The sequence below is a fragment of the Hevea brasiliensis genome, chromosome 17 (genome assembly GCF_030052815.1).
Source record: "Hevea brasiliensis isolate MT/VB/25A 57/8 chromosome 17, ASM3005281v1, whole genome shotgun sequence".
NCBI classification, from domain to species: Eukaryota; Viridiplantae; Streptophyta; class Magnoliopsida; order Malpighiales; family Euphorbiaceae; genus Hevea; species Hevea brasiliensis.
In genome coordinates this window covers 48,997,284-49,006,655 of record NC_079509.1, presented here as the reverse complement: position 1 = coordinate 49,006,655, position 9,372 = coordinate 48,997,284, and the positions used below count along the sequence as shown (strand labels likewise).

General features: G+C 36.0%; 1 non-coding gene across 1 annotated transcript; it reads left to right on the top strand.

The window, feature by feature from the left end:
• Positions 1–2,763: 2,763 nt before the first annotated feature.
• Positions 2,764–2,870, top strand: LOC131175729 (small nucleolar RNA R71). The gene has a single exon (XR_009145918.1). It is a non-coding gene; the product is annotated as a small nucleolar RNA R71 (small nucleolar RNA).
• The last annotated feature ends 6,502 nt before the right edge of the window (positions 2,871–9,372 follow it).

The window sequence follows — 9,372 nt, the reverse complement described above, 5'->3', positions numbered from 1 at the left end:
GCGTACTTCCCTCACAATTGTGGGGTAGGGTAAGTTCACAATTAAATCAATTTTAGATTTATCCACCTCAATACCCCTATTAGAGACAACATGACCCAAAACAATCCCCTGTTCCACCATAAAATGACACTTCTCATAGTTCAAAACAAGATTTTTCTCAATGCATCTCTCAAGAACAGAAGTTAAATGATGTAAACATGCATCAAATGAATTACCATACACAGTAAAATCATCCATGAATACCTCAATATAAGTATCAATGTAATCTGAAAATATGTTCATCATGCATCTCTGAAATGTGGCAGGGGCATTACAAAGCCTGAAGGGCATCCTTTTAAAAGCAAAAGTTCCAAAAGGGCAAGTGAAGGTAGTCTTCTCTTGATCCTCCGGTGCAATCACAATTTGATTATATCCAGAAAAGCCATCAAGAAAGCAGAAATAAGACTTACCTGCTAACCGCTCAAGCATCTGATTAATGAATGGCAGTGGGAAGTGGTCCTTCCTTATTGTTGAATTCAGCTTGCGGTAGTCCATGCACATTCGCCATCCACTCTGAATCCTTGTTGGAACAAGTTCATTATCTTGATTTGCTACCACAATGACTCTTGATTTTTTTGGCACTACTTGGACTGGACTTACCCATTTGCTGTCTGAAATTGGGTAAATAACTCCTGTATCCAGTAGCTTTAAAATCTCCTTCTTCACAACCTCCATCATCTGTGGGTTCAATCTCCTTTGAGCTTCTCTACTTGGTTTAGCCTCATCCTCCAGTAAAACCCTGTGCATGCACACTGATGGACTTATACCTTTGATGTCAGCTATTGTCCATCCAATTGCTTCCTTGTGTACTCTCAAAACCCTAGTCAATCTGTCTTCTTGAATCTTTGTTAAATTACTTGAGATCATAACTGGAAGTGTCTCATTATCTCCCAAGTAAACATACTTCAAATGCTCAGGTAAAGGCTTGAGTTCAAGAACTGGTGCCTGCACCACAGAAGGTAATAATTTTGTGTGAGATATAGGTAAGTCAATCTTTGATACTCCATACCTTTTTTAAACAGGAGGTAATGAATGTAATGCCATTACTGCCTCTTGAACCTCTACACTTAATAGTGGATTGGTTCTGATTTCTTGAATTCCTTGACTAATCACCACTTCTAACTCATCCTCCATGCTTAACTCAAAGACATCCTGCACAATTGTATCAATAACATCAATAAAAAAAAAAACAGAATGGTCATCAGTAGGATACTTCATGGCATCAAAAATATTAAATTTGATAGTCTCTCCATCAAACTCCATAGTTAAGGTACCATCATCCACATCAAATTTTGTCTTGGCAGTTTTTAGGAAAGGTCTTCCAAACACAATCAAAGCTGACTTTGATGTGGGAACACTATCCTCCATATCCAGAATGTAAAAATCTGCAGGAAAAATCAATTCTCCAACCTGCACCAACACATCTTCAACTACTCCCAATGGGTAAGCATTAGAACAATCAGCTAACTGAAAAATGGCACTAGTTTCTTTCAAAGGACCCAAATTTAAGGTTTGAAAAAATGAATTTGATATAACATTAATAGATGCTCCTAAATCTGCCATTGCACGTTTAAATTTAGAATCAGCCACTCTGCAGGGAATAAAAAACGAACTTGGATCCTTACACTTAGGTGGTAATTTTTCTGAATTAATGCCGACACAATTTTCCCCACACTGATCTTCTCATTATTCCTCAACTTGCACTTTGTAGTGCATAGTTCCTTAAGGAATTTAGCATACTTGGGAACTTGTTTGATTGCATCAAGTAAAGGTATATTCACCTCCACCTTTCTGAAATTCTCCAAAATTTCTTTCTCTTGTTCTTATTTCTTATTTTTAGCCAACCTGCATGGGAATGGAGGAAGAATAGAATTATTAACCTTATTTAGTTTGGGTTCAGTATTTACCTCAACTTCAGACTCTTTTTCTCCTTACTTCTTTTTTATTGACTCATGTGGAGTCTGATTATCAACTTCTTTCCCACTTCGCAACAGTATTGCACTTGCATTTTCTCTGGGGTTCATGACTGTTTGTGATGGAAGCTTTCCAGAACCTTAAGCTTCTAGCTTACTCACAGATGAGGCTAACTGACCAATCTGCCTCTCTGTGTTTTGAGTGCTATTTCTGGTCTCCTGTTGAAACTGTTGTGTATTGTTAGCCAAAGCCTTAACAATTTCATCAAGTGACATACCTTGATTTGAGGGAGGTGGAGATGGTAGATTCACTTGTCTCTGCTGCTGGTATCGGTTTTGCATCGATTGATTCCCATAACTCATATTAAGATGATCTCGCCATCCTAGATTATAAGTACTAGAAAAGGGATCATACCTGTGTTGTGGCTGTCCATAATTTCCTACTGCATTAACATGTTGCATTGATTCATCCTCTTGTAACGTAGGACGCATGTCAGTAGCATGACCTAAACCCGAACAAATTCCACATACCTTAATAGTTTGCATTTTCCTTACAACCAATTGCCTCACCAAAGAAGTTAAATCAGAAATCTGTTTTTCAAGGTTAATTGTACTTACCTCATTAACCTTCTTAGGTGCGTGATCCATTCTCATTCCAAACTGCTGAGAATTTGCTGCCATGTTAGCAATCAGCCTCCTTGCCTCTTCTGGTGTCTTATCAACCAAAGCTCCTCTACTAGCAGCATCTATCATACTGCGGTCCATTGGTAGAAGTCCCTCATAGAAATACTGAATCAATAGCTGCTCACTTATTTGATGATGGGGACAGCTTGCGCACAGCTTCTTAAATCTCTCCCAATACTCATACAAACTCCCTCCATTGTACTATCGGATGCCACAATTTTCTTTTCTTATATTGGCAGCACGAGAAGTAGGAAAAGTTGACAGATTCGGAAGGAAGGTAATACAACCCATCCTTAGCTATGCCCTCCAGTGAGAAAGGAAAAGCTTGAAGCTTGATTTGATCCTCTGAAACTCCTTGAGGTTTTATGCTGGAACACACAACATGAAATTCTTTTAAATGCTTATGTGGATCCTCACCTGCAAAACCATGAAACTTAGGCAACAAATGGATTAGTCTAGATTTCAACTCAAAAGCAACATTTAAAGCAGGGTATTAAATACACAAAGGTTGTTGGTTTAGATCAGGAGCAGCCAACTCTTTCAAGGTTCTAGCAGCCATGGTTTCATTTTCAGAATTTGAATCCAAATTCGAATATGAACTTAACTCCTTTGGAGATTGGACTCCTTCAGATGTACTCGAAATCAGCCTACCTTGCTTAACCAATTTTCTCAACTGTTTAGCTGATTTTTTCTACTTCTGGATGAAAGATCAACTCACCAGATTGAAAAGTTCTTGTTATAAACAAAAAGAAATCAAAGTAAAAATAGAAAAATGCCTCAAAACCCTAGAAAACAATGGAATTTGGCCTCAAGAGGGTGGGGCCAAAAAATTTGGTCTTGATCAGAGCGTTATTTCCTTCAAAATAAGTATGGGCCGCCCTCCAAATTCAACCAAAATTCTTAATGAACAGTAAAACCGTAAAAAATACTTTTTTTTTTCAAAAACCTAAAAGTAGCACAAACAGAATTAATAACAAAATATACTAACACCAAAAACACGAATTCCAATAAATTTCAGTCCCTGGCAAATGGTGCCAAAATTCCTGATGGTTGTCGAATCCACCAAAAATTAAATTAACTGAAATCACCAATTATGAAATATTTTCTGCAGTAAATGATAAATCCAGGTCGAACCTTAGAGACTGAATTATTAAATTTCATACGCTTGTGTAATGGAAAAGAAACAAAGGTTTGTGGGGGGGGGGGGGGGATTAATTCACAATCCAAAGAAGAAATCAAAAATCCAAAATTAAGATTTAAAAATAAGAAACTCTCCAATTAAACAAACTTCAGTCCAAGGTAATTCGCATTCCAATGCATTAATTTGATTGTAGACAAAAGAAATACAATTATATCTTATTGAATACTTAACGTAGATTTACCAAACAACGAGGTAAACCCCTGACTTTCCTATGCTCATCAATTCGAGCCCAGCACTCTTATTGACTCTAATTATTAACTAAGTTGGTATTAAGCAATCCTCATCAAATTAATAACTGCTTTAAGAAAAGGAAGTAGTTAAGCTGAACAATAATTTATGAAGCATAAATCATTTAATCCACCCTATTGTTTCCTTAGGTTATTATCGAAAACTTGGATCATAATCAATAAAACCTAATTGCTACTCATGTTCAATCTTGCACAACAATTACGGATTATGAAGATGAACTAGCAATTGATCAAATCAAACAATTAACTAATAGGCCTTTTTAGCAAATCATTCAACAGATCAAAAACAATTAAATCAGAAAACAATAGATATTCAAAAAGACATAAATTAAGTTAAGAACCTGGCCTTACAAATCATACATAAGAACTTGAATCCCTTAAACTGAATTAAGAACTTAGCCACTCATGTTCATGGCTTATAGAAAAATAAAGAAAAGAAATATAAATCGTGAATGGAGAATGAAAGTCTTTCTGATATAGAGAGAGGCTCTCAATTTTGATCCACCTTTTGCGGCTGCTGTCTCTTCTATTTATAATAAATGATCTACGGTTAGGTTTTTAGAATTTCTGTCAAAAACTGCAACTGGAGCAAAATCAGGAATCTAACTGTCGACGGATACACGGCTCGTGTATCACTACATGGCCCAGGGCTGTGTAACCTACTGGAGCTGAATGGGCATGTTTCGCATGGGCACAGAAAGTTACACGGGTCTCCAGGATTTACACGGGTCAAGTTACACGGCCCGTGTACTATGTGTCTTCCTCGGTTCTCTGGATTTCTTCTGGCAGAAAGTTACATAGGTCTCCAAGATTTACACGGGTCAAGTTACACGACCCGTGTACTTCGTATCAACCACGCTTCTCAATCTTTTGACCTTTCCAAGCTTCCTTCCACACTTCTATGTTTTGAGACTTCACCAAAACCCTGAAAAATACAACAAGAGCCAAATTAATGCTAATGCTAACAATTTCTCCATTTAACACAATTATTTCAACAACTTTATAAGCCTATGCCTAATAGATAATTATACTTTAATCAACTGAATTAGACATAAAGATATCCTCGAAACATTCAATGTGATGGAAGTAAAATTAATAAATTATGCACTTATCCAAGCTTCCATTACATATATATATATATATTCAACTTCTCATTTTCTCAGCAAACATGGGCAGGTTGTGTAACTCTCTAAAGCTTCAAACGTCTTCAACAATTGGGATGGCAGAAGATTACAGAAGCCAGGGACCATTATATGGGTCCCTTTACACAGCCCATGTAAATGCTCTCTCTCTCTTGGTATACTCCAGGTAGTTTGTTACACAGGGCATGTGTCCTAAAACATGACCTGTGCTTTTCTCTTCAGTGCATGAGTTGTCCTTTCTTACTTCCTAACTTGTCCAAATGTGCTTTAGGCCTTAGAACTATGTGAAATCACCTGATAAAACATATAAATCAAGAAATTAAGCTAGAGTAACTCAAGATCCTAAAATCAATGAAACTAATAAATAATTATACAATTAACTAACAAAATGCCTAAAAAGTACCTTAAAATACCTATATAATACAAGTGTATTAAATATGCCCAAAATCAAGCACTTGCTTGTCATCAAGCAAATAAAAACTTAAAAACACATTAGGGATCTTTGTTTTCCTAAAATTACAACTAAAAGCTCAACTTGCATGCATTTGAACTCTCAACAACTACATTCCAATAAGAATCAATGAGTTCTTGTGAGGAATCCATCTTCCTCATGAAATGTCAACCAATAATTCCAATTACAAGACTATTAATAAGTCATAAAGTAATTGTCCCACTAATATAGATTAAAGAAATAATCACTAACTTAAAATGCTTCTATCATGAATGATTGTATATAAGATGAAGGAGTATATCCCTAACCCTATAGGTATATCTCAATTTTCTATCTCCACTAATATAACATACACTTTTCAAAAGATCAAACAATATTTTATAAGGTTGTAATGGAGATAGAGGGTGATAAATGTGGCTACCAATGAAAAAAGACTTAAGGAATGCAAAATATGAGAAGAAACATCTTGCAAAAGATCAATATACATTAGATTTTGACTTTCTTCTCATGGAGAAGAGAGGCCTTATAATTTTGAATATTGGTGCCAAGTATGCTTTCCCTTTGCCATTTTAATAGGGACTTTTGCATTTGAATTAACTTTTATTTATGCCTTTAGTCCCATTTTTGGTGCCTACCCCTAAACTCATTTTTTTGCTAGTTTGGAAGTGCACCCTTTTTCTTCTTCTTCTTCTTTTTCTTTTTATAGCAAACTTGTGCTAAGTCTACATTCACTCCTTTCCTCTTCTCTATATGTACCCAATGTGCTTTTCACTTTGCATTTTGACTCTTCTCAGAGGGTTAGGATAGGTGTTTGGGCTAAGGGCTAGGTTAATATTATGGATTAGTAAAGAATATATAAGGGTAAAAATATAGTCTCAAATTGGCTACAAGGGATAATTTAGACTAAAGGTGGCTAAGAATTTAATGAGGTTAATAACAAGGAATGTCTAAATCATCTCTTTCTCAAGTGCATACTAGGATTTCACCTCAATAGATTAAAGAGGTCTATTCTAGGGTTAGTGAGGCATACCTAAGGTTGTTCATATTCCAAGAATCTTCTCCTGACTTTGCAAATTCAATGTGACAAACTAATAATTTTAAATTATTTTAATTAGTCTTTCTCTACTTAGAAGATAAATTTTTCACAAATAAGTCATTAAAATCTTTAGCCTATCCGGTACATTCAATCCATTAACCCATGAGAGAACAATTGTTTACTAATTATAGTTTTAGTCATATTTCTAAGGAAATTTTTAAAAACTTTTTGAAAAATTTTGAAGATTTTTGGAATTTTAATACATAAGTATAATAAATGCATGAAAAGGTAATGCAAATGCAAATGCAAAATTAATTAAAATGCAAAAATTACAAGAAATTGCACACACCCATAAACTCACACTGGACATTGTCCTCAATGGCAATATAATATAATATGCAAGTTATATAAAATTGATAAGGCAAAATAGATAGAATAAGCAAAGCATATATATATATATATATATATATATATATATATATATATATATATATATATATATATATATATAGAGAGAGAGAGAGAGAGAGAGAGAGAGAGAGAGAGAGAGAGAGAGAAAGAGAGGAAAATGTAATAATGTAATAAAATAGATTTGGTTCTAGGCCTATGCCTATACAAAATCTAAAAAGTGTCCTAATGTAGATATCCTAGTCTAAAATGTCTCCAAACATGAGGAGGGTCCTGTCTCTTTAAGAGCATATCAAGCTTGATGTGTGCTTGTTAGAGGCTATCCTCTAAGTCTCATAATCGTTGGGTGAAGGTATGTTCCATCCTCTATAAGTATTAAAGGTCCGGATAAGTGGGAGGTGGTATGAAGGGTGGGACTCGAACTGGTAAGGCTTAGAGAACTAGGTCTGGTCTCTCATACTGCTACTACTCCTCAGGCTGTTGCTTTTCTGTGGGATATTATTGGGCTCTTGATGACTCTCCTCACTCCTGTGGCTGTGCTCTATGTATGATATTTCCATGTTCATCCATAAGGAGGCACACATTGTAACCACCTCGTGTACTAAGTAAACCCACAACAAAGTCCACAGCAATGTGCTCCCACTTCCACTCAGGAATAGGCAATGACTGAAGTAACCCAGATGATCTCTGATGTTCTGCCTTAACCTGTTGACAAGTCAAACATTTAGCAACAAAGTCTGCAACATCCCTCTTTATGCCACCCCACCAATAATGCTCCCTTAAATCACGGTACATCTTAGTTGAACCTTGGTGTACTGTGTAAGCAGAATGGTGTGCCTCCTCCATGATTTCTCTTCTTAACTCACAACATTGGGGACACAAAGTCTAGTGCCATAACGAAGAACTCCATCATTATTTAACATGAACCCTTGAGCTTAGCCTTTATGAATACTATCTATAATCTCACACAACTGAGAATCCCTCTTCTGAGTAGCCTTAATTCGATCAATCAAGATAGGCCTAACTCGAAAATGTGCTAAGAATGATCCAACTATTATTTCAAACTCTACTCTCTGATCTAACAAGTCATGTAATTTACTAATCAGAAGCCTCCTCTTAGTAGATATATGGGCTAAACTACCAAAATACTTCCTGCTTAGAGCATCAGCCACCACATTAGCTTTTTCAGGGTGATACTGTATGGTGTAATCATAATGTTTCAATAATTCTACCCATTTCCTTTGCCTAAGATTAAGATCACGTTGGTCAAAGATGTATTTGAGACTTTTGTGGTCAGTGAAGATTTCACAAGTCTCACTATACAGATAGTGCCTCCAGATTTTCAAAGCAAAAATTACTGTAGCCATTTTCAAATCATGAGTTGGATAATTCTGCTTGTGGCTTTTCAACTGACGAGAAGCATATGCAATAACCCCTCTATGCTGCATCAAAACACATCCTAAACCAATCCTAGAAGCATAACAATACACTGCATAACCCCCTAATCCAGACGGAAGGGCTAACACTGGTGCTGTAGTTAAACGAGTCTTTAGCTCCTGAAAATTTTTTTTCACAAGCCTCAAATCACTGAAATTTCAAATTCTTATGTGTCAACTTAGTTAAAGGTGCTGTAATACGAGAGAAGTCTTGAACAAACCGTCTATAATACCCTGCTAAACTCAAGAAACTATGAATCTCTGACACAATTGTGGGTCTAGGCAAATGAAGCACTGCCTCAACTTTCTTCTTATCAACACACACCCCATCCTTAGACACTGTATGGCCTAGGAAAGCCACACTATCTAACCAGAACTCACATTTTAAGAACTTGGCATATAGCTTGTGTTCCCGTAAGGTCTGAAAGACAATTCTCAAATGTTGCTCATGCTCCTCTTTACTCTTTGAGTACACTAGAATGTCATCGATGAACACTATAACAAATTGATCTAAAGAAGGCTTGAAAACTCTATTCATGAGATCCATAAAAGTGGCTGGAGTATTGGTAAGACCAAAAGGCATTACAAGAAATTCATAGTGTCCATACCTAGTCCTAAAGGCCATCTTGAGTATGTCTTCTTTCTTGACCCTCAATTGATGATACCCAGATCGAAGATCAATCTTGGAAAAATACTTTGCACCTTGAAGTTGGTCAAACAGGTCATCTATGCATGGAAGAGAATACTTATTACGCACAGTCACCTTATTCAATTGCTTATAATCAATGCACATTCTCAAAGACCCATCCTTCTT